Raw genomic sequence first — 27,445 nt, 5'->3', positions numbered from 1 at the left:
ATTGGCCCAATTTAACGGGCGTGAAAACACATTGTGATAATAAAGGAAAATACCAATAATGAGCAAATGGGGTGGGGTGAAACCTGTGGAGATTTCCAGAAAGCTGGATGACGAAAGAAAGAGAATTCACTGCCATTTTTTCTGATTCATATATTTCCTTTTACTTTTAAAAGTGCACTATGTATCCTCTGGTAATGTCAGTGGCATGCATTTTCAATGGAAATGCAAGCATTAGGCAGCTTGACTTCTGAACTAGAGAACAGTCTAAATCCAGTCTCGCCTCCATTTTTTGAATTCTATATGGAGACTCCCTTGAAAGCACTAAAAAGCAGCAAACCAGTGCAGGAGACTATGGCTCATGATGTTCTCTGAATAGCTCATTTTTAATATTTATTACGTTTTTTGGTTGGGCCAGGTAGCTAGCATTTTATAGTCTTTGGTCTAATTTTTGAGCATTGTGAAGACCAGGTTCATAGCCTGGCAAACCAAATTCTCTGTTTTCTTTGATTTGGTTGGTACAGTTATTTTAAAATTTCAAACTGAATACATTTAAGAGATGGGAATATGAGCATTCCAATTTGCCATTAGTCTGCCCTCTTTTTTATTATCTTATACCTGGACCAATTCACACATGAATGGTACCACCCAGCTCAGTCCTTTGAGATCTCACAACTTGATGCCGCACTCAGGCTGCCCTTCTATCTCAGGCCTGGTGTGGGATAATTAGTTAATCTACCACTCCAACCTTGACCCATGTGAGATTGTTGCTTCTGAGAGACCTGGCTACCTGACAACTTTTAAAGTTTAATGTCAAGTTAATCTCAAGGTATTTTGGCAAAAATAGAATAGCCTTACTGCTAGCTTCTCTGTTTATTGTAGGTGGGAGGTGACTAGAGAGTGGAGAGCAGCAATTAAGAGGCTCTTGTACAGGAAGTGGAATCATAAAGTATATTACTACCTTATGTATTTGTGGATTCTTGTGGATCCAAGGCTATTGCCTATAAGTCTCAAGGACTAAAGGATTAGGATGTGTAGAAATGCATATATATTACCAAAGAGGAGGGCTTGTTACCCTTGTCTATTCATCTTTAGCCTCGGGGCACATACCCTTGAATTGCATTAAATATTATATGAAAATGTTTATTTAAAGCCCTTTCAACTGACAGGTTATTAAATGCTAGATCAAATGACAAGAAAATTCAACATCAGACTTGTTAGTGGGTGAGTTAAGGGTGGAATATGTTGATTCCTGTAAAAACAAATAGACACGAAAATTTCCTCAACTTGCTGAACAGTGGTTCCAAAGAAGGAAAAATGAGCAAAACAATTTTTTTAAATAGCCATACAAGAGCAATCAGAGTTGGCAAAATTTCATGTATTTATGAATATATTTAGAAGGTATAAACTTAATTTTTACAACAGCTGTTTGACAACTAATTTGAAATAGATGATTTAGTGTGTAATCCAAGTCAATCACCTCAGACCACAGTATACTTGTGAATATTAGCCTGGTCATTTAAGAAAATGACAATAAAATATAAATAGCAAGTAATGAACAGAAAGCGATCTTTCAATTACTTCTTTCTACAAGCATCTAGTACACTTTGGACATTTGAGTTTTATTCTTTATGTGTTTTTAGTCAATTTGTGTTTTTGGAAACAAAAAAAATCTCCCCTTAGTCCCGTAATAGGTCAGCAGAAATGATATTAATGACAAAAAGCAGTCTCCTAGCAGAAGGTCAGTGGAGAAGTGTAATCAGTTTAGAACTTGATGTTGTAACTTACTTGAATGAAAGATTTTTCTTAAGGTGACATTAGGATGAAATATTTAAGATAAACTGGAAGATTTGACTGGAAATTCACAATGGCTCTCTGAAATAGTCTGCCCTGATTTACAGATCCTCAATTTTCAATTTATGAGCTGAGACCAGAGTATACCACTAGAGGATGAGAATAGAGTAGTCATATTAGAGGCAGCTCATATATCCTAAAGACAGACTTTGGAAGAATTAGAAAGTATAATAAAATGCCTGTCCCTTTAAGACAGGTCCTGGCTCACTGCCAATTTCAAACCTAAAGCATTAGATATTTTTAAAGCCCTTAAAACTGTCACTTTTCCCCTAGACTTTTTGTCATCTCTAAATGAAAAAACAGTACCAGAGAGATTTGCCCGTATTGTTTCCAGTCTCCTCAGGATATTTTTGAAAAGTAAATATTTATTGCTGACAATAATTTTTTGTTGAGGTTAACTAGCACTCCAAGTACAAACGGGGGCATCTGAAAGACAGGAAAAGTGCTCAGCTACTTGCAAGTTGCTCATCTATGCACAAAACTTGGAAACAAGATGACTCAAAATGCAAATTATTAAAATTTCTGTATCCTTTTCCAAAGAAGGCATTAGAAATTTTTTTTTGGTAGGGGAAACCAGCCAAAGGATATTTAGGGCTCAAGTTAGCTTAAACTTAGGCTAGAGGTCACAGGAACATCAAACACAGAATTAGCAGCACCAATGGTGTTTCCTCAACCTCTGTATTTCTTGAGCTACATGAGCAGGATTTTGATAATGTGGTCACCAAAAGGAACCTCCTCCCTAAACATCTCTCCTTTGGCTTCTGTGGAGAAACTTCCAGAACTCAATTACTTAGTAAATACTCACTGTGTCCCTTCCTGTTGGATATTAAAAGAGATCTAGTCACCTCTCCCAAACGTTTTGCTGACAATTTGCTTTGTGGGACATTTGGGGTTTCACTTTTGAGAAAATTGTTTTATAATCACATAAGTTAGAAGACAAAGTTAAACCAGTTTATTCAGTGTAGATTTTCTCAGACATTCATACACACCATGAGTCTCAAATCCTAGTGAATTCATTTAGTGTTTGGGGAAATTTCAGCAAGACTAGTAATCTGTGGATCACATGTTGTCAATGCTAGTTTAATGACAAATAAAACTGCTAAGGCCCCTTGCAGTTGTGGAGTTTCCATTGACTGATAAACAGTAGCACTACACAGATTTTGGAAGATTTCACAATGGTGTCTACAGGTTTTTCTTTTTTTTTATAAATATAAAATACTCCAGAAGAATACAATAGACTTTGAAGATTCCATCTCTACAGTTACCTGTTTATTACCTATCTACCAATGTATAGATACATAACATGTATGCATAGACAAACATATAGAGAAACACATATGCATAGACAAAAATATAGAGAAACATGTATGCCTAGACAAAAATATAGACAAACATTCACATGCAGTATCTCACACACACAGGCATAGTATTAGCTGTGTCACTTAGTATTTTCAAATGTGGCTCAACATCTGAGTTGTCTTAGATTATAAAGAGCTTTGAACCTCAGGTCTAGGTACTGTATTTGCATCTTGAGATATAAAGTGGCTTGAGGATTTTGAGTAACTGAATAATTATTGTATCATTAAACATACATTATAGCTAAGTGAGAAAACTTCTTTGTGAAACAGAAAACAAATTGAAAACAAGAAGAGGAGAGAGAATTAATACAAAAGAAATTGAGAACAAGAGGGCAATGGGAAATGAAAAGAAAATGGGAACAGGAAAACGATTTGGCAAGAACTCTGAAAATCTGAAGGAAGACTTGAATTGGGTCAAGCTAATTTGGACTGGGAGTCACAAACTTAATGAATATATCTGTTTTATGCCTTGAGAAGTGTAATAATTCTGATTGGCTGTCTGACGTCTGGGCTGAGGTGATAGGATGGTAAATGTTCAATCAAACCTTGTTGAATAAATGAATGGCTCACTCAGGCCACAGTAAACTTCAGTCAATCTGAAATCAGCAATGCTTTGAATACACATTTTCATGCAGTCAAAAGACAGTTACTATGGCGCTTTTGAAACAAAAAGTAAGTTATCACCAAAACATAATAGTTGTACTCACTGAGAAATGGTCCACAAATGGAAAAGAGAAATATGATAGAAAGATTTTATTCGTTTGTCCAAATCGACAAAATTAGGGCAGTTTGGAAGAGTGCAACTTGACTCTTTTGTGAGCTGTAGGGAGCTTTTCCTGCTCTAAGAATGACCAGAGAACCACCTGCTTGAGGAATCCTTTAAAAATTGCCATGGATTGTGGAACCATGCCAAGCACTTCATGGTTCCATCTTGCTCTGTTCTTACAATCAGAAAAATAACTGAGCTATATCCAGGTAAGCACCTTGCACAAAGTGATTACTCACTTAATACTAAAAATTGTATTTCATACAAATTGGAAGGGAATTTGAAAGTCAGCTAGTCCCACCTTCTGTCTCCCCACCATTACAGAGTAAGGAAAAATGGAAATAGAAAAATTGTAAGACTCAGTGGCAGACTAGTGTAAATATTTATCCACCAGATTATGCTTTCTCTGAAAAGATTCATTGGCCATTAAGCTTATGTTTGAATAATTGTGAACCTTGTCAAAAGTTAATTGTTTTCCCTAAAACATCTTCAATAAAGTGGCAGTCCACTTGATTGTTAAAAACCTTGGGTGCAGGCATCATGTTCAGGAAATGCAGCTTTCCATAAGTTCTTGTTGAATCAATGAATGCTCTTTTTGCTCTGTAGATGAGAAGACTGAAACAAAACAATGCTAATCATTGTTTATAGAGTTTAAGACCCAAGATTCTTTATTCCTTAAAAATATTGGCACACATATTACAACTTCTTTCTTCTAAACAGCAAATCACTTTTACAATTGATTAGTTTATTCTCTTAACCACCTGATTACTCAGATGATTGAATTAATTAGGTTTACTTATAGTATGTATATTCGCCAAGCTCCTGTGGAAGCCATTCTCTTTGGTTATTAAACCAAAAACATTCCCTTGCCTTTGGAATTTAAAATTGTTTACCATTTTCCAATGTATTCCATTTTTAATAACTCAAGAATGAATCATATTTAGAGTTAGTATCTGACTTTACTTTGCAGTGTTTTAGGAATCTGAGAGGAATTCCCATTCTTGCCTTGACATGGGAGGTAGCTGAGCCTTTTCCTTTCCAGGCAGAGCGGGGATTAGACACGGCTATTTCTGTTCTTTCAGGGAAGATCCTGCCATGCTCCTTCCCGCTGAAGGAGCGTCTTCCTGAAGATTAGGAGATAAGGCATTTGGAATAACATGAGTTTATCCAGGTTTGCGGTTTTTCTGAAAATCGAATCCTAATAATCTCGTAGTTCATCTGCCTGCACATACATTTGGATAAAGTTGAAATATCAATGGCGACACAGGGCTAACAACTTTGAAAATGGAGAGAAAAGGAAAGTTCCATTTTTCAGCTGGGGCTAAACTTTCCTTTGCCTCTGGTGGTGTGTTTTTCTTTCAGCAGCCTGGAGAGTGCTGTTGGCAGACACCTCTTTGGTGTGTTTGTTTCTCCTGTGGGTACGTGTGCTCAGCAGGCCCTTATAGGTGTGAACAGAACACAGATCTAGCAGAGGCCCTGGCTGAAGCGAAAATGTTAAGGGTGCGAAAACATGAATGTAGAGATTGAGGAGATTAGTCTTTTGATGTTCGTTTCAAGAAGAGCATCTCTATCCTGGGTTATGAGCCCATTAGCAGAAAAGCCAGAGTGTGGTAGAGCAAAATGCTTGGTATTGGGTTAGTGGAAAGCTAACAGTGCAAGATAGAAGCAGGCAGTTTGGTACTAACTAAAGGCCTGGATGTTGATGTAAAACTGATCATGGTTCAAGGTCAGGCTTCGTTACATGCGAGATGTATGACTTTGATCAGCTTACTTCTCCTCTCCCTCCTTATAACATGGGGGTGAAGACAGAGCATATCTCATGGGATTCTTATAAGCATAGCATTGGATGATGCTGTGTCATAAACGAACAACACAGAATCAAGTACATAATAAATAACTATTGATCAAACTGCACTGATAGCCTGTCCTGTTGAGAAGATATTTCTGAAGTGTTTGCAGAATTCTTTTTAAATATTAAGATTTTAAAAAGCCCTAAATGGGCCAAAAACCTCTAGACATTACTGATAGGTATGAAAATTGGCATAGCACAACATTCTGGAGTGCAATTTGCCAATACAAATCAAAAGTTAACCAAGTATATACACTTTACCTAAAAAATTAAATTTTGATATTAATCTGGAGGAAATAATCAGAAGTATAAACAACGGCTAAATGTAAAATATCTGTTACAACGTATTTTCCCATTACATGGCAAGTGGCAAGTATCATTTGTAATAGTGAAAATCCAAAAACAGTTCAACATGGTATTATAAGATTTACATATATACAATGAAATAGCTTTAAAGCTATTAGCAATCTTGGTTCAGAATCTTTCACAAGGAAGTGCTTTAAATATATTGTTAAAAGAGGAAAAACATTTGCAGAACAGCATATTTTCTGAAAGCAACAGTTTCCAAATCTAGCAACACATATATCAAAGTGGCAGAAGTCACTGCCTGGACAACTTTTAATATGGTTATGTTGAAATGTAAAATTACAGACTTCCTAATAGTGTGGTTGACTAATTAAAAAATGCAATTGTTGAAATGACTAATAAAATAACAATTATTGTTTAAAAGCTCTCAAAATTTTATTTTTTGTGTTGATCTTCATGGATTTAAATTTTAGCTGAATAAAATATAAAAATGCATCAGTTCCATAAAGGATAAAATGTTAGCAAGTATTTTAAAGATGTTTCTAGAAATGTGAATAATTAAAAACTATCCCATAGACATTTCTCGGGCTTTTCTTGGTGCCAAAAATAAGTTCAGCTGCCAGACCATTCAACTGGTATCAAGTTAAATGGACATCTGGTAATTTTCTTAAGTTGATAGTATTTGTTATTTGTAGCAGGTGAATGATATCCCCCAAATTCACTTTCTAAAATTTATGTTTTCCACTAAAATTTATCAATAATTTTATGAGGAAACATGAAAATCACAATTCTTTGCCTATGAGTTAGAAGTCAGTTTTAGATAAATTTATGAAACATAGTGAACATTATTTTTATATAATTAGAAAAGAATTTATTTGGTTTCAGTACAGAATGAAAGAAACCAAAAAATGGAAAGATTTAACTTCTTCTGTCACCCCAATATCCCATAAAACAAAAAACCAATCATTCTCAGCCACGAATTACAGAAAGTGACCATTCTCCTTAAATGGCCTATCTAGCTATTTGTTAATTTTTATTTCTTTTGGACACTGGATATCTATATACATGTTTTAAAAAAATAAGGCTCTGAGTTTCTGGTACCCCAAAAAGATTCTCAATTGGTTTGTTTATTATGGTTTTTGGCCAATTACAAAAACATTATTTGGCGGTTATGGAGAACAGCCTTTTAGTTAGTTTTCAACTGCAAGGAAGAATCCCATGCAGCTAAAATTTAAACAAACATAAGCACCAATGTTCTCTAGATCATAGAATTTATCACCTTCTACCACCCATCATGAAAAGATAGAACACATTTGCATAATATCTGCAGGACACCAAAGGGGCTAATATTTTTTAGCTACTACATGCAAAATATGACTTGATAAATGGACTGTGGCAACTTTTCCTAATGTCATGCCATGTCTAACCAGTGCTTAGCAAGCAGATCACAGCCTGGCAAAATGTAGACCACTTTGTATAGCTGTAGAGATTTTGTGACTTCAGAATATTTACATATCTGATCTCTGTCAACTCTTCTAGTTACTGTTGCATTAATTTTGTGCAGATTGGTACCCCTAATGCTTTAAAAAGACCAGACTTCCATTCCAGCATATTCTATATCTGAACAGCTTTAGACCTGCCTGGTCCATTTTCTAGGTTACATATGATGCTCTTGATGATCCACTGAGACACATGTTTTAATCCTTAGGAGATGAGTTTGATTTGGGATGATTACATACAATTTCTCACCTTGTTGACCTTGCTGAAGTTAGATTTGTCTGAGACTATCAACAGAACTCAATCTTTTGACCTTGTGACATGCCTTCCAATTCTATGTGCTGACATATCACAATAAAAATACCTGGATTGTCTAGATGCAACACATGAGATGTAAACCACAGAAATCCTGACTCCAAACAGGAATGCAAATTTTGTGTAAAATTTAAAAATTATTTATCAGATGTTCTTGCATAACCAGCAATCGTAATTGTTGAATCAAACAAGATTAGACATATGTTACAGCTACAAATTGGAAGCCACCCTATTACGTGCAAACAAATAACATTCCTTGAACATCCCATAAACATCTCCTGACACACCGTTTCTGCTAGTACAACACTGAGAGACCATATGTGTATAAACTGAGGGTGAAGTGTGTGTCAGAAGTTGGTTCCCTGGGACGATCTCATTTGGGGAGACAATGTGATCATCTCTAGTTCATGGAACTCAAGCTTCATTCTGTAGTCATGCTGGCCTTTAAGAGCCCTGTGGTTCAGCATGTCTGCCATAAAGTGGGAGAGCTGGCATTCTTTAGGACCTGGGGGAGTTGTTGTGTTCCATTGGAATGTGTTGAATGGCTTGTAAATTAGAGTCCCTAATGAAAACTCGCTGGTGTCCAACTGCAGCAATCATCTGGTTAAAATCAGGCAGTAATTCCACTAATTTTACTGCCCTTCTCCCAGCCCTCAACGCCTCATTTAGGAAAAAATGTTTATGTTCCCCTCAAAACACCTGCGTTTTAACTTCAGTCCCCAAAGCAATTATACTTTTTATTTTATTTTATTTTTTAAGTCTCTCTGTTGTGAATGAAGCATTCCTCCTGCCCCGCCTTTTTTTTTTTCAAAATGCAAGTAAACAAAATCAATCCTGAAATCTTCAACTATAGACATTCTAAGTTGTCATTTGTGTGTTTGCACAGAGCCCAGTTTTGCAGCTGTTGCCCAGATCCCTTTTGATATTTTTTCAGAAACAATAGCAAAAACCTTCCCAAAGAAGTTTACATGGTGGCTGAGTTCATATTTGAAGGCACTATGGTGTGACTGCCACTTATCCAATTTAAAGCTTTCCAAATAGACTGTGGTTTTTATCAAAATTTACTTCCACTAAGCTCTCCACAGTTTTCTCAATTTAACATCACTAAGAAAGAAAGGTTTTCTGATACTCAAGGAAAATAAAGTTCTATGCGAAACGGTGAAAAGATAGTATGAAAGTCTGTGGTACTCTCTTTTGTCAGATTGAATTAATAAAACATTCCCTGGTAGGGAATTTTTCTCATTTCAATGTGTTTAAGTTTTCTGAAAAAAAGGTGAAAAATTTCAAAATTAGATAACAGTTCATAACTTTCTATGTTACATTTTATTTCTTGACACAAAACAGAGGGAAAAGAATTTTGAGTAACATATACACAACTCTTTCTGTTTGTTTCCAGAACGTCACCTTTCCCCCAGCCTCCCTCCACCCATGTCTGGGAAACATCTGTGAGTGGTGTAGGCATTCTGGGTAATGACATGCAAATGAGTCCACCAGTTAACAGAATTTCCTTGTCCAATAATGGAATTGGACCAACATGCAGGTTTTTAAATTGGAGCCAGGCTTGCCCAGGCCAGATGTGCAAACAAGAGCACGTGTTCACAGCTTTAGGGACTGGAGCAGCAATGCCCTGTGGGGGAGGGGCGGGAGATGAAACCACATGACAGGCTGGCAAAGAAAGAACCAGAAATGGCTCAATAGGCTCTCTTGGGTTGTCTGCCTTTCAGTCATGTTTGGGTATTCACAAATCTCTGCTGAGTGAGGCGCCACCCCCTTGATGTCTCCATGCCCTGTGTTCCCAGGCCTGCCAGCTTGGCTGAGGGAGGGTGGCAGCCCTGGTCTGGACATCAGAGAGCTTGCTCTTCCTAGGGTCCTGATAGATGCACCCATTTTCAGAGGCAACCTGAGGCACTTGGGTTATCAGGCACTTACAGAGATCCTCTTTTCCTCATTTAATCTCCTGACACAAAGAATGGAGAGCAGACTGACCTCCTGTGTCTCAGGCCGTACATTGGGCATGTTTAGAAAAATCTGGTTGCCACAACTAACCATGAAGGTCCAGAATCCCAACTGCAGTCCCTTCCAAATAAGAGGTGTGTCAGTCGGTACCTGTTGCTTCCTACTTAGAAAACAAAACTGATGCCATTAGCTCTGTAACAGTAAAAGGGAATTAAAGTGGCTGCTGAAAGATTAAAATAACTCAGCAAGGAAATACCAACTGAGCTTAAACCAAAATTGGACTTTTTCAAAATGGCTGGAAGGAGAATTTCAAAGCTTTTCTTTTTTAAAATGAAAAGATATCTTACAGTTTTTTTTTTTTTTAATGAAAGCCAGCAAAGTATTACATTATAGATGTCACAATTAATGATCATCATCCAACCAAGACTCATTGAGGATCAGAAAATGAGCAAACATTTGGATATACTTCTCAAGGATGATGGATATATTTAACTGACGGCTATTGAATTTATCAGGGTCAGTTAGCATAATGAAAACATATTTTATTAGGCTGTTAAAAGGATAAATTGTTTTCATATTTATTCATCTGTTCCCAAGGCTAATTTTGGGGTTTTTAAAACATGCTTTTCATGTTCTTAAAATGAACAGCTAAATAAATAAAGCATTAGTTTGAGAACAGAAGTAGCCACCATAGATATAACATAGTACTTTTCAGTACAGCCCTAAGTAATGATTTTCTGACTTGATGTTCATCAGCCACAATAAATAGTCACCAGAATTCCCAAGCTAATAGAAAATACAAAAAAGTAAAAATATACTTTTATTATATAAAAGTAAGAAAAAAACCCCAACTGAGGTCAGGTTGATGTTTTTTACATGAAACACAAAACCAATATAATTCTGTTAATTATTTAAGCTGAGAACAATTGCCTCAACTCGTGCTGAGTACATTTTCATGGTCTGAAGAGTATGAAAAATAAGGAAACTGCCTGGTTTATTTTCTTATTTAAATAAACAACAACATTCTCAATTAAGATGGGAACCCTTAGATACTGGCTCCCAAAGCATATTTCGGGTTGTAGATGCTTTCAGAGAGGAAGGGAGGGGCAATATCCACTTTGCCATTTAACGGTAGAGTCTATACACCTCTTTCCTATACCCACACACTCCTACACACTCCTAATCCTAAACCCAGGATTAGCAAATAGTCCTAATATAGTGGAGTTCAGAGGGCGTTTAGAAAAGATCGCTAAACTATGGTTCCTGGAATTGTCCTAGACCTGTTGGTGTTTATTATGTCTATTCTTCCATTTAATAGTCCTGATTCCACACACATAAAATGAAGCCAACATGCAATTTCAAACTCACCCGCACTCCAATCCTCTGTTCACTCTTTGGATATTATAGCAAGAATTGTGCCCTGATTTTCTCAATTAGTTTATGCTATGCTTCAATCCTTGGCTCTTCCTGCTGCCTGCTCTTTAAATGCTGATCATTTTGATGGTGCTGCTCCCAGTTGTGTTCACTTTGTACTCTCTTAGTAATTCAGTACTTTCCTGCCTGTGATTATCTCCTGTCTCTTTAGCACTGACACTCTGACTGTGTAAAACCAGTCTTGCATTTTCAACTGTGTATAGGTATCCTGTTTGGAGAATCCATAGGTATCTCAGACTCATTGCAACTAAAAAATGCATTTTTTATATCATTCAGCAACATTGCTTCTTTTTTTTTTTTTTGGTCCTCTTTTGGTTAAGGAAGTCGCTCTCCACTTTGAACCATCATCCTTTACCCATCACATCAGTTAAACACCAAGTAACATTGCCTATGCCTCAGAATGATTTCCAAAATGAGGCCCCTCCACTTTACTCCCACTGCCCTAAATGAGGTCACATCATCTCTTGCTCTGATAGTTGCAACAGTGTTTCTCTCACTCATTCTCTCTCCCCCAGTTAGGGCACTACAGCATGACCAGATGGTGTTTTTTTTCCTCTGAAAAAACCAATGGATACAAAGAACTTAAACAAATTTATAAGAAAAAAAAACGAACAACCCCATCAAAAAGTGAGTGATGAATATGAACAAACACTTCTCAAAAGAAGACATTTATGCAGCCAACAAATATATGAAAAAATGCTTATCATCACTGGTCATTGAGAAATGCAAATCAAAACCACAATGAGATACCATTTCATGCCAGTTAGAATGGCTATCATTAAAAAATCAGGAGACAACAGATGCTAGAGAGGATGTGAAGAAAGAGGAATGCTTTTACACTATTGGTGGGTATATAAATTAGTTCAATCATTGTGGAAGACAGTTTGACAATTCCCCAGGGATCTAGATTTAGAAGTATCATTTGATCCAGCAATCCCATTTCTGGGTATATACCCAAAGGATTATAAATCATTTTATTATAAAGACACATGCACACTTATGTTTATTGTGGCACTGTTCACAATAGCAAAGACTTGGAACCATCCCAAATGCCCATCAATGATAAACTGGATAAAGAAAATGTGGCAACCATACACCATGTAATACTATGCAGCCATAAAAAACGATGAGTTCATGTCCTTCGCAGGGACATGGATAAAGCTGGAAACCATCATCCTCAGCAAACTGACACAAGAACAGAAAATCAAACACTGCATGTTCTCACTCATAAGTGGGTGTTAAGCAATGAGAACACATGGACACAGGGAGGGGAACACCATACATTGTGGCCTGTCAGGGGGTGGGAGGGCTAGGGGAGGGATTGCAGGGGGTGGGAGGATAGGGGAGAGCTAGCAGGATAGCATTAGTAGAAATGCCTAATGTAGATGATGGAGTGAGGGATGCAGCAAACCACCATGGCACATGTATACACATGTAACAACCCTGCACGTTCTGCACATGTGCCCCAGAACTTTAAGTATAATAATAATAATAATAATAATGAAAAATGGATAACATCTCCAGAAACTAATATCCATCAATCCTTTTCTGCCACTTACTGGATGAGATTCGATTTTTACTGCATCATTAGAACATCGTCTTTTTTCAGCTCCTCTCCTGCCACCCCTAACCTGCACCGCGATTCCCTCCACATCGGCCTCTGCCTTGTCCCCATCCTCCCAGCACACTGGGTCTGCACATTTGTGTCTTGGCACATGTTCTTCCCTCCATTTTGTCTTGAAAGGAGTCTTGGAGTTCAGAATAACCAAAACCCTTCTTTGGTAAAAAGGTCTTAAAGGACAGAAGTGACAGTTTGTGTAATATAATATTGTGGTCAATTATACCATAACACGTTGTAGCTACTTACCACAGACAGTAAGATAGTTGATTATTGGAAAGAGAAGGAAGTTTCGATGTGAAGTAAGTTAGCTTGGAGGTCTCAAATGTAGAGTTATCTCTATGCCAAGAAAAACACGTGGGAAATGTACATAAGTGACCAAGGAAGACAACTGGATAGAAAACCCAAGTGGTAGATATAAGAAGTTTGTCAATATGCAAAGATCTGGAAGTTGATCTGCAACACATCTAGGCTATTACAGAATCTGGCGTCTCTCTCCACACTCCAGTAGCAGCAATCTAGGCCACAATTTACATTTTACATTTGTGTTAGCTCCTGGAATTGGGTAGGGGAAGTGTTAGAGGCGTAGATTGGAGAGAAACAGACCGAGCAGCAGCAGTAGAGGAACAGGCAGGCATGCAAAATGTGCAACAAAGGGCAGATAGAAGTATTTGCTTCAGCTTTAAACCAATGTGTGTGTAATTAACAGCTCCAATTCATGATTTAATTTCCCCAACATATTACTCTTTATTGCAAACCCTTCATGGAACATTGTGAATTGGCTGTGAATCCGAAAGATGGTTCAAGATAGGCCTGACATAGTTTCCTTTGGTTTCTTGGAATTAAACTTGGTGATGGTGACAGACAGCACCCCAATAGCAAAGTTTAAGTCCCCTCTGTATCTCAGCAGCAGGTATATTCAGGAAAGTAGCGGAACCACCTTGTCCATTCCTGTTACTATGACACTGCATGAGGATCAGCTGGTTCACTTTGAGAAGGGTGACTTCTTTCCTGTTCATCTGCTAGTCTCTCTACCAAGACCACCTACAATTGCCAATTCGCAGGAATTGAAAAGGGATTCATGCTCAAGGAATGTCTTGATTTGGTTTCACTTTCACATTTGTAGTTGTAATTTTCAGATGGTTACAGTTTCCAGTCCCCTCTAAGAAAATAAACTTTAAAACAGAAACAGAAACTAAATTCTTCATCTTTAAAGGTAAAGTAAGAACTACACACACACACACACACACACACACACACAGAGCAAACCCATACCCCTCCCCATCTGAATTTTTTAAAAACACTGTCAATTTGATGATACAGAGTGTGGTATATGCTGAAAGTGAACATACTTTTCAGAGAGAGGGAAGAATAACAACATTGGGATATGATGAAATTCATTGAATGAGTCTTCAATTTTTGTGGTGACATGCTACAGGTTCAGATTCTATAATCCTCCCTAGAGTACATATGAGCAAAGGGAAAACTTTATCATAAGGAAACATGAATTATTTAAAATATGGCTTTACTCACACTAAAGTGAAATGAACACTTAATAATTCAAACAAAATTCTCTACTTTCCCTTAATAAGTTTTGCCTTAAATATTTTTTCTGTCTGAAATAGCCAAGTGATTTTTTCAAATGCCCACTTTGTGTATACACAGGCAGAGTGTACACATTCGAGTATGTTCTATAATTAATTTTCAAGTGAAAGAAGAATATGCCAACATTTAATGTACTGAGTTCATTACTAGAACTATGGAAACCTCACTTACAAATGTGGGTAAATTATTTTTTCCTTCTTATTAAACATACATATATTGGGTAAATAGAAAAAAAATTTCAATTTTTAAAAGCTTCTTTATGTTTTGTACATCTGCAGACACCGAAAAAGCTATACTCAATCACAAATTTGATCAGAGAGCTGAGATACACTCAGATTATACTAAGCCACAGGTCATGAAAAATGTACTGCCATTTGTTTTTTGTTTTTTTTTTCAGTAAAGAAAAAATCATTTTATGACCAAATATGTTATTGTCTGTTCTTTTAGGTAAAAATTTTACTGAACTGATCCAATTTACAATCTTTCAAAAGGGGTAGATCTAGAGTCCCTTCTCCTTTACCCTTTTGTTTTTCACTGTGTGGATGACAATAAAATTAAAGGAAGAAGAGAAAACATGGCACTACTATTTTTAAATCCTAGGCCCAATTCCTGCCTCTTTGAGGCATATACCTGGTATGTTTCAGGAGAAGTTCATTTGTGTGACATCATTCTAGAAGGAATCACCTTCTATCCAACGTTAAGTGGACACTCAAGCCAAATAGTGCACTGATGCCTTAATTTTAATCTTGAAAGTAGGTTAGAACTAGAAATACTCAAAACCAGAACCTCCTAATGGCCAAGAGTTGTCTAAAGTCCTAAATATCTATGGTTACATGACTGAGTCATGCTTTTCAAGATTGTATTAAATTATAGTTTTGTTTTGCATGAAACATAGGTTGATTGCTGCATTTCCCCAGCTCTGATTATGATTTTACTGAATTCTCAAAGGACGCTATATATAAATATCTGGACCATTCCCCGACATCCTTACTACAACCCACCAAGGGGTGGTCAGGTCTCTTGTGGGAAAACCAGCATTACAGCATATTCTGACCTTGCACCATTTTACTCCATGCAAATTACATCATGATTAATTTGGCCAAAGGACAGTTATACAGACATACACACACACACACACACACACACACATACAATCATATATATATAATTATACAGACATATAAAATCCTCATTACATATGTCAATGTGTCTTGATCTTTTACAAAACTGCCTTCATAGTTCAAAGAAGTATTACTAGCCATCTATAAATTACCTTTGTATTCCATCCACTGTATATCAAGAATAAAAACAGTATCTAAATAGGTAATGAAAGGATTTGGTGGAAGAGAATAAAATGATGATGAGTCTATTGGGAATGCTTTTAGTTTTCCTAACTTTAGTTCTAACTTGTTTTCTTCTCTTCTAGAACTGTTAACAATACTTAGCTTTGAGAGAAACCTCAACTTTGAATGGTCATCTGAAATAGATGATTCTGCTTATATTTTAGGTGGGTGCCCCACATGGATATGTGCTCCGTATTTAGCCTAACTTCTCAGCTTTACTGCGTGCCAAGTTTCAAAAAAACTTTCAGTTTTTAAGGATCCTGGAATAATCTTACATCTAAACCTACAGAGAGTCCTTTGGCTCAAAGCCCTAAAATATCTAATAATGTATATCACTCTCACAAGGCCACTGACACTGATCTTTTAAAAACTGGAAAACTTTGTTTTACCTCCCTGCTAACCCCAAGAATGGACGAACCAGGCAGAGCACACACTCACAATTTTATGGTGTCCTGTTTTAGATGAAGCCCGCTCAAAAAGGCCAAGAGAAGGGGAAATCTTCTTTTAATACTGGGATAATTTGAAAGACAATGTGAATACTCTAGGCCTGAATTATCTGGTTGGGCTTTAGTGCCAATTAAGTTAACCCAGTAAGTTATTCTAGGGCTGATAATTTGTAGTGAACAAAGAGAAGCAGAGAGTTAAGATAAATACCTGAAGGATTCATTTACAAATTCAGTTAATAATGTTTTCTGTCCTAATTGCTCAGTTTGGCTATCTAAGTTGATCTATTTGCTGTGTAATTATATAATTGCTTAATTCTCTACTCCAGGTTGTTGAGAGGACTAAATGAAATAATACATTTAAGGAATTAAGTAGTGCTGGTTCCACCTATTTAGCTCTGGCCTATTCCCCTGCATCCTTAGTACAAGCCACCAATGGGTGGTCAGGTCTCTTCTGGGAAAAACCCACATTACAGCCTTTTCCAACCTTGTGCCATTTTACTCCATGCAAATTACAACATAATTATTCGGCCAAAGGACAGCTGCACAGATACAACTACAGGCCGGGATTACATCCTGAAAACGAAAACTATGGAATGAACTTCCTGAGCATCAGTGAGTGAGAATGTCTGAAAGACTAGAACCAAGTGGGCTCCCATTTTGTGGATGCATTATATGTACTGTCTGATTTAATCTTCACAAGAATCTTCTGACGGTTAAATTAACAATTTTACAGAAGATGCTAAGATTCAGTGAGGTCCAATAATACTTCTCAAATTGCGTAAGTATGAAGCAATAGGAGTAAAATTTGCCCAAAGCCTTTAGTCTTTCCAGAACACCGTGGGTCCTTCAGATGTAGTGCCATTCACCCAAGGGGCATAGCATCTCAGATTTCAACTTGATGAAATGCACATCATGGAACAAAGATATACATTTGGCTAAATTTTATAGATTGGCTAGGTTACTTTGGATTTAAATGACACAAGCCAAAGATTCCATTGGCCTTTAAATTGAATTATTTTCTTTTTAAGTTTTAAAAAATATAAACCAGTGAATTGAGAGCTATAGTTCCCATGGAAAGGTGTGTCAGCTTCAGATTAATTATTTGCTGTGCCTTTCCAGTAGAGTCCCACTGGTCCTCTTGGGGACATCCACGAAATCCTGTGTGACTGTAGTGATAGATAGCAGAAGACCTATAGAGAGGAGGGAAATGAGAGCGAAAAAAAAAAAAAATAGAAGGAATTTGGTGTCATTATTCCACATTTGAATATTAATGGAGACTTCTTTGGTCTTGAGCCAGAAAAGCGGGTTTAATTTTTCTGCCGTAATCCTCTTTGACTTGTGTCATTGAGCAAGTCTCCCACCTCTCTTAATCTTGGTTTCATCACAGCAAAATAACACCAGCCGGGTCTACTAGGCTTCTTGGGAGGATCGAATGGAAGGATCTATGTGAAAGTTCTTTGAAACATAAAATCAAAAAGCACTGTGCAAACGTGAGGATTATTTGCAGTCAGTCTGTTCCATTTCTGTTGCCAGGCAAATCCTTGGCCACTTGCCCCGACCACAACATCCTCATGATGGGCATGGTGCAGGGTAGAAACCGGAAACAGGCCACTTTCACATTATTTTAAAATTTGTTATGAAATTTTGCCAAAACTTTATAAATACCAGCCAGGGCCATGGGGTGTTGTACCACATTCTTTCCACCTCATGAACCATTGTTTTTTGTTCTGAACTCGTAAGTTGAAATGCATTGAGTTGCAGTTGCTTAGCTGGGTCAGCTTGTGAAATGCCTGATATGCAATGCTTGATTCTAGCCAATTATCTTTAGTTCCTCTCTTTTATTAGTGTTAAATTTGAATTACAACAGGAAGGGTGGGAGTGGAGTTAGTACTATGCTCTAAACCTTTACAGCAGTGAATTCATTTGTATTATTTTATTATCCCTCTTTATAACCATAGCTGGTTTCAGTCCTTTGTTGATTTTTGGAAGACTCCAAATCCATCTCTCCCTCTATTTTGTTTTAAACTTGTTTCCTAAAAGCAAAAGATGAACTTTTCTGTTCCAAAGTTTGAAAGAAAAAAAAAACAAAAACAAAAACTCACAACAATCTTAAACTTGTAGTTAACAAAATAAACTGCAGATAAAACCCCTGAAGGTCTTGGCAGCAAATGTTTCCCACTAAAATGGAACTCTGTGCACTCACAGTCTGAAACAAATTAGGAAGGAGGGGAAAAATCAACAGCTCTGGGGTGAAACTGGGGTTGGTGCTGCCTCATCATTTTTAAACCAAAAATAAAACAAGCAAATTTTGTTTAACTGCAGGTCAAAATAAAAAAAAAAATTAAAAAGTCCCTCATCTGTTCAGTGTAATTACTAACAGTGCAGTCTTACCAGCTGCAGGGTTCATGGATAAATGGAAAGAACCATAATTTTCTCTCCGTGGGGTTAAACCTCCAAACTTTAAGTCTGTTCCCCTACAGTATGCTTTTAATATACCATGAGAAGCCAAGTCAGACGTTTTTAGAGAATGTCTCTTTTTTTTAACCAGAATGAAATAATTATGTACACAGAAGAGTTAAAGCTCCGAGGAAAAAAAAAAAAATTCTTTCTCCAGTGTCCTCAGTCAGGACACTCTCCCTTCCCTAATCATGAGTGTATGGTTTCCAGGTTTTTGTCACCAAGAGATGGGCAAAACTGGCTGGACTTTAGATTTCTCAGATATTGCCAATTTCTTTTCAAATGTTCTTGTTTCAGCACCACCAGAGAAAGTGTTTCCTTGTACATTTCCCTTAATTTTAAGCCCAAGTGTATATTAAGGAAAATTTGACCCATATGTTCCTGATTTATTTACACTTAACTCATTAAACTCTTCTTTTATTACTATTTTTTAACATTTTTGGTGTCCAAAATACCCAGTGAATTAAAAAAAAATCCTTAAGCCCTTATTTTATTTTATTTGCATAAAAATGTCAAATTTGAACTGAAAGGAAATGGAATTTGAACTTAAAATTCTCAATTTTGGTTCGAAATTTAATTCATCAGGTTCCTGTGGTGGTTTGCAATAGAAGTAGAAAAACTATGTTTTTTCACCTTGAGCTAGGCTTTTCTTAATGGATAATTTCACCTTGTCGACAGTATCTAATGGAGAAATGTAGATTAACCACTGGGTTTAAGTATTCATTTCTTAGCAATGTGAATGGTGGGCTGGCATTGTGGAATAACTGAAGCTGTCATAAACCCTCACAAGGGTATCCTAGATCCGATTCCTCCTCACTGTCTCTGTATTTGACCCAGAAAGAAGGAATGTGTGTTTAGGAAAGGAACAGCCTGCTAGAAGGTGGGTCAGAGATGAGTCAAATATAAGTGACTCTGAGAGACTCCAGGAGAAATTCACAGAAGATTGGCACCTGGGCAAACTGTGTTCACCCTAACCCTGACCATGGAGCACAGGGAAGCATGCCTTTGGGGTTCTTACCAAGGTAACCTTCTTGACAGCAAGAAGGATATCTGGAGCTGTCTGTATTTGGTATTGTCATTGCAACAAATCCCAAAGGAAAAACCAATCATGTTTTACCTGTTTAATTTATCTATTTGGGAAAGGTTTAAAATCCTAGACCCGAAATGTAGGTTGTCGTTATGTATAACGTAGATATAGATTGCATCGTCATAGACCACGTAAAAGAATATTGAACAATGATCCCAATTTTGCCACATAGACTAAGCAAAATCATTCACCAGCCTCGAGTTTTCCTTTGCCGCCTGTAAATTGCTTGTGATTATTCCTCCCCATAGCTTCGTACTGTAATGCTTGAAAACTAGACAGATCAAGGTTCAGATTATAGTTTTTTCATTACCAAGATCCTCAATTGGGGAAACTCTTTTTCTTCCTCTGGAGATGGGTAGATACAACATCTACCTTGACATGTCACCAAGATTAAATGAGTTAATCTACAGTTATTAATTCAATGTCTAGCACAAGTAAGGACTCAGTACACATGGCTACCATATTTATTCAGTTCCAGTATTTTCTCACATTTTAACAGTCTTAAAAGCAGACTGTGTCCTACAATAGAAGGTATCTTATAATCATTGCTTTCCAGATGGCAGTTGTGGTCTAATTGCCTCAGCTTGCACATGTGTAAACATCAAAATCTTTAGCCTCAAAACTAGCAGAATGATTGTTAATGACTTGGAAAAAAATGTCAGAAATGATAGTGAGATCTCTTTTAATTATTAAAAACCAAATAGGTATGGAGGGAGAGCAGGGTGAGATGACAAATCAGGCATGTTTAGCAACATTCCTGAAATGGGAGTCAAGAGCAGGCTGACTTCACATTACTGCAGAGCTGGCCTGGGAGTCCAGCACTGATGGTGCGTAGTTATTTTATTAAAAGAGTTCATCACTATCTCTCTTTATGGCTTGAGAAAGGAATTTGGCAGGACTGGTTTCACCACATACAGGTCGCAAAGACTCTGCCGATAAAACAGGATGTGGTAAAGAAGTCACCAAACCTGCCAAAAGCAAGATGGCAATGAAATTGACAATGAAAGCCACCACTGGTTGCCCTCTTTGCTCATGATATGCTAATTATATTAGCATACTAAAGGAAATGGGTACCAGTGCGATGCCAGCTTACAGATGCCATGGCAACATTTGTAAGTTATCCTATATGGTCTGGAAGGGAGAGGAACTCTCAGTTCCCAGAATTCCCAGCTCCTTTTCTCGAAAACTCACAAATGATTCACCCTTTGGTTAGTCTATGGTCAAGAAATAACCATAAAAAATTGCCAGGAGCCCTTGAGGTTGTCTGCCTATGGAGTAACCACCCTTTTATTCCTTTATTAAACTTGCTTTCAATTTATTCTCTGGTGCTCCTTCTTGAATTTCTTCCTGTGCAAAGCCAAGAACCCATGTGGCTTCCTGGGCTGAACCCCAGTTTTGGCGTTTGCCCTGCGACAGCAGAGAGTGCAATGCTGGAAGTAGAAACTCAAATATTGACATCAATGATTTGGAGTAAATAAGTGATTCTGTAGAGTCATGCTCTGAATGTAAAAAAAGTATTAGGAATTTCTTAACTCATTTATTTTGCATATATATGCAAGCACATACACATACATACACATACACACACAGACACACACATACACATACATAAGAATGATAGATGACAGAAATGCTGGGGTCTAAAAAAGCCCTCTCAAATATAAAATAAGCATTCTACCTGGTAAGAAAGTACATTTCCATAGTTTTTTTTTTTTTGGAGATGAGTCTTACTCTGTCACCCAGGCTGGATTGCACTGGTGAGATCTCGGCTCACTGCAACCTCCACCTCCTGGGTTCAAGAAATCTCCTGCTTCAGCCTCCTAAGTAGCTGGGGCTACAGGCACACGCCACCATGTCCAGCTAATTTTGTGTATTTTAGTAGAGACAGGGTTTCCTCATGTTTGCCCAGACTGGTTTTGAACTCCTGAGTTCAAGCAATCTGCTGGCCATGGCTCCCAAAGTGCTGGGATTACACCATGCCTGGTCTTTTCTTTTCCTGCCTAATAATATATAAACAAAGAGTTTGATTTATGGTAGATGGCATCTTAGATTTAATAAAATGTGAAATTCCATTGGTGAGGATCTAGTGTTATATTGAATGAAGTAACCAGAATAACAGCGGGCATATTGTGGATATTTACTGAATTTGCTAAATGGAGGGAACATAGTGTAATGGACTCTGCACCACCTGACTTCTTCTTGCCACTCTACACATAGTTCCTTTCCATGGTTTACAGTCCTTTCCATGGTTTACAGTCCTTTCCATGCTCCATCGCCATGCAGGGTCTTAGCTCAGGGTTTCATCTATATCTGTTTTGTTCTTCCCTCTTCTATGTGGCCTACCCTAGAAGATGTTCCTGCTGCTCAATGATGATCCTGGTTCTCTTCCCTTGCCCAATTGTGCAAAAGGATTTTATTGAAAGTCAGCCATGGCTGTGTGACTTGCGTTGGCCAACGAAATGCAAGAGGAGCCAATGTGTTCCACTGGAAGGTAAAAGTATTAAAGAGCCAGTATTCCTTTCTCTACTCTCTACTCCACTGCTGTAGCAATTTACAGAAGCACTGCGATAAAGCAAGGTTTTTAAGATAGATGAAAGTGTCCTGGAATGCCAAGCTCCCATGGTTCACATCATATAGATATTTGCAAAGATGTGGTCTAAAAAGCATTTGCAATTACCAAAACAGTATGTCTGAGGAATGAAGCAAAGTCAGAAAGAATTGAGGGCCAGAATTAGGAACATGATGTTTTATCTGCAGCTTAATAAATTCACCTTGCAACTTTTGCTTATTCTGTGGATGATGTATACTATTAGGCTTTTCAGTTCAATTAAATTACAGTTTTCCTGGTACAAAGAAAAGCTGATGTAAAACCCCCGTTTGTGGCACCTCAGATTGCTGTATCCTGTAAAATTGTTGACAAAAAGGCTTGGAAATGAAAATAACATTATCAACAACAACAGAAACCTTCCTGAATTCTCCTCCTCCTTGTTCAGGCCCTGTGATTTTGCACTTGGATGAACCTTTGCCATGAATAGCCTTACTGTGTCCTTTTAACAATAATATCTTAAACTTTTATAGTGCCTTATAGCTAAGCATCTCTAGACATTTTACAATCACATTAAAACGAAAGCTGGTCCTTTTCTCAGAATTGCCACAGGGGCCACACTAAAAGCCAGCAGTTTGCTACTTTATTCTGAAAAGGAGGGGAGGCTAGCGGGCTGACAGAATAGAGGATGACCCCTGTCTCTCAGCATCCCTGGCTGAACTCACCCTTCGCTGCGTGATGGTGGAAGGCAGGAGAGTGAATGAGAATTCACAGCCAAGGAAGCCTTGTGACCCGCAAATACCTGCAAAACACAGGGATGCTGTAAAATCACAGCTCTTGATTCTCATAGCCCACATCTCTCAGCCTAAGCTTTAACACACATACACGCGTGCACACACAACACACCCCACACACATACTCTCGGTGGAATTCTGAATTATTTGTAGTTACAATAAAAAATTTACTTGATAGAAAATGAATTTTCATATTTGCGTAATCTCAAAGCTTGTGCTGGGAGATGTGTGAAAATATTTCTGCCTTGGAAATCTATTTTTTACTTCAAGTATATAATTAAATTACCTATACCATCTGTCTGCTGCTTTTCTTTTCTTTCTTTTGTTCTTTCTTTCTTTCTCTGGCTCATCAACACACTGTTAAAATGCTTTGGATTCATTGGGTCAAACCGAGTTTTCTGTTTTTTTTTTTTTTTTTTTTTTTTTTTTTTTTTTTTCCTCAATTACAAGGATTTAATGGATAAAGCTTAAGATTCAAAGCTGGAGCTACATTAGTAAAGTGAAGAGAGAATTAAGGCAATTATCTCAGTAATTAAGGGGATCGGCCAAACCTTTTTTGGCTGAGATGCCTAAATAAGTGGAGGAAAACACGGGTTGGAGGAGGTTGAAACAATTCCTTTTTCGGAATAAAAGCCTCACATGACCATTTCACATTGGTAATCTAGCTCGAGTCACAAATGGTGACTTTTTTCCCCTTAAAGTAATATAAAGGCTTTCGGTCGTTAGTAATTCATTATTTAGGCAAGTCTTTCCGCGCAGCTGTAGATAAAGGCAGGCGATGAGCTTGTTTAGCCATCCCGGGTTCTCTAGAAGGCTGGTACCTGGAATCCTAGTGCTCACCTACCTGGGGGCTGCAGCCAATCCCTGCGCAGGGCGCGTCGTAGTGCCGTCTGTGCGCTGGAGCTGAGCGCTGCAATACCAAGGCCCTGGGAAAGCATCCAGTGGGATTTCTTAAACCCCTTTTACGATGCCTTTTCCGCCAGGGAAGTTCCTGGGCAAACCCAGACTCAGGTGGGCTGATACTTCTCCTTCCAGGCTGCCATACATGGAGAGGGCAGGCCCAGGGCACAAGTGTTTTCTTTGCCTCTGCTTTTACTGCCGAGCTCAAGTTGAGTGTAGCTGCCTTTAAAAACGACAAATGTGTTCTAATTTTAGAGCATCATAGCAGTAATTGTTTTTATTTCAGTGGTAAGGAAAAGTGAAGGAAAAACAGCTTGGGACTTAATAACCACCTTAGCCTGCAGCCTTCGACTTTATTCATGAGATTTTTTATCTTCCTTCTCTCTCTCCCTGCACTCTTAGCAGCTTCTTTAAGGCACAGCTTTAAATTACCTTTGCAAAGGTTATATGTTTATTTACAAAGAGCTGGCTATGAATGTGCCTTCCAAGGCAAGAGGGGTGGCTTCTGGCAATAAACATCTTCCGCTCTCTTAACCACAGAGGCCAACTGAGTTAGGTGATGTTTAGTACTTCAGACACAGTGTAGTTTATGGCTTCATTAACCATCTGACCTGTATTGTGTGCAAATTTCATGAAAGTGTGATACAGATTTATTCTCTGAGGTATGCTGCTTGGTGGTATTTTATTCTCACAGGGAAATTATAGTAATTATCCCTCAAGGTAAGAGTTTTCATTTTTATACAGCAAATTAGAAATTCAGTCATATATACACAAGGTATTTACCTAACTTCCAGAAGTTAGTCAGAGGCCCTGGTGCTTTCCGGCTTGTGGCTCTCGCTTCTTCAGCAGGTGGTTGCCAGGGCTGCTGTAGGAGAAAGGGCATGGAGGATTGTTCCTGAGAGGTTTCTGTTGGCCAGGCCTGGCCAGGGCTGACATCGCTTTGCTTATGTTCTATGAGTCTAATCACGATCATATGGTCACATCCATCTTCAAGGGAGGTAGAGAGATGCAGGCTGGCTGGCTGTCCAGGAGGAAGAGGAAATTAGCCTCTTGCATAATTTTGCCAGCAACACCTGGATGTCTTCTTTTATGCTAGTGGAACACTGTACCGGCATCATCCCCATTGAGCCTTCTGGATTCAGAAACCAGACTGCATCCATGCAGGATGTTTCCTTCTTCTCCAAAAACTAGAATAAAAGCAGCAACAGAGGTGGAAAGATCACACACATAAGTACACACAGTTTAAACCTAAGTGGGAACTTTACATAAAAAACTTAAATTATAGTATTATATTTATTTGTGAATGTTTACTTCCTTATATAATTTAGAATTTCTGGTTTTAATTAATGAGAAAACATCATCTGTTTCAAAGAGTTTGGACAAATATCGATTTATTGAATCTAAAAGAAAGGATTCTGTTTTATTGACTTTCCTGATTCCTGATCCAAATGGAATCTATACAAAATATCCATTTTCTTCTCTCTCTCTCTGCTCTTACTCTTTTTTATTTTTATTTTATTTTATTTTATGTTTTTGAGACAGAGTATTGTTCTGTTGCCCAGGCTGGAGTTCAGTGGCATGATCTCAGCTCATTGCAACCTCTGCCTCCTGTGTTCAAGTGATTTTCGTACCTCAGCCTTCCAGTAGCTGGGATTACAGGCGTGTGCCACCACATGTGGCAAATTTTTGTATTTTCAGTAGAGACAGGGTTTTGCCATGTTGGCCAGGCTGGTCTTGAATGCCTGACCTCAAGTGATGCACTCTCATTGGCCCCCCAAAGTGCTGGAATTATAAGCATGAGCCACTGCGCCCAACCCTCTTAACTCTTTTTTAAAACCACACTGGGGATAGAGAAACATGTGACATCTTTCAATCGTCTTCACCACATTTGCAAAAATTTTTTCACCTTTAGTTTTGTTTACTAACAGCTATAAAGTCTGAAATTCTTTTCTGTTTCACTGTACTCACCACATTAAGCTTAACACTCTGAAAATACACACAGCTTTATGGAATGTATCTGACACCTCAGTGTTCACCCCACACTTCATTTACCTCTTTCTTTTGAAACTCTAGCAAAGAAACCCTTGCTAGGAAGTAGGAAACCTGGTATGTTTAGCCAGGGAGACTTTGGATTTTCTCTCCTTCCTTTTTCTTTCCTTCCCTTCCTTCTCTTCCCTTCTTCCTCCTCCTGCACACACCCTTTTTCTTTCTCTCTCTTTTATGGAAAAGGTAGACAGTGATCTATTTATTTATTTATTTATTTATCCTGAGACAGAGTCTCACTCTTATTCAGTCCAGGCTGGAGTGCAATGGCATGATCTCGACTCACTGCAACCTCCACCTCCTGGGTTCAAGAGAGTCTCCTGCCTCAGCCTCCCAAATAGCTGGGATTACATGCACCTGCCACCACGCCTTGCTAATTTTTTATATTTCTAGTAGAGTCAGGGTTTCATCATGTTGGCCAGGCTGGTCTCGAACTCCTTATTTCAGATAATCCACCTGCCTTTGCTTCCTAAAGTTCTGAGATTACAGGTGTGAGCCACTGTGCCCTGCCAACAGTGATCTTTTAACTTGAGCACTTGGGAGCCTTGATTTCTTGTTCATGGGCTCTCACTCATGAATATTATCTTCGTGTTTCTATTTATGGCTTTCTTAAGCTTAAGACTGTGATTCACATGTCAACTATGTGGGCAACTGCATCTGTGCTATTACTTTGCAGTTCTTGCAGTGGGCATTGTGCCTACTGTATTGCTGGGTTTTTCCACATCATGACATGCCTTTGTCTCTGCTGGTCTTGCACAATTTCTGTGCCACTGTCAACTTTGAATGTTTAATTTAAATTCCACATTTTTCCAGTATCCTCTGCAGGAATTTTCTTAAAGAATTACAATTGGGGCCGGGCACGGTGGCTCATGCCTGTAATCCTAGCACTTTGGGAGGCCAAGGTGGATGGATCGCTGGAGCTCAGGAGTTCAAGACCAGCTTGGGCAACATGGTGAAACCCTATCTGTACTAAAATAGAAAAAATTAGCCGGGCATGGTGGTATGCATCTGTAGTCCTAGCTACTTGGTAGGCTGAGATAGGAGAATTGCTTGAACCTGGAAGAGGTAGGCTGCAGGGCTGCAGTGAGCTGAAATTGCACCACTGTACTCCAGCCTGGGCAATAGAGCGAGACTGTCTCAAATAAAAAGAAAAGAAAAAGAAAAAGAAATACAATTGGATAAAAGTTAAAGAACTTTTTATGGTGCTTCCAGTTAAATACCTTCCCACATACCATGGAAAGCTTTGCACCTTAGAGCATTCAGTTGTATTATGTT

The sequence above is a fragment of the Saimiri boliviensis genome, chromosome 5 (genome assembly GCF_048565385.1).
Source record: "Saimiri boliviensis isolate mSaiBol1 chromosome 5, mSaiBol1.pri, whole genome shotgun sequence".
NCBI classification, from domain to species: domain Eukaryota; kingdom Metazoa; phylum Chordata; class Mammalia; order Primates; family Cebidae; genus Saimiri; species Saimiri boliviensis.
Note: the sequence above shows the minus strand (reverse complement) of the source record.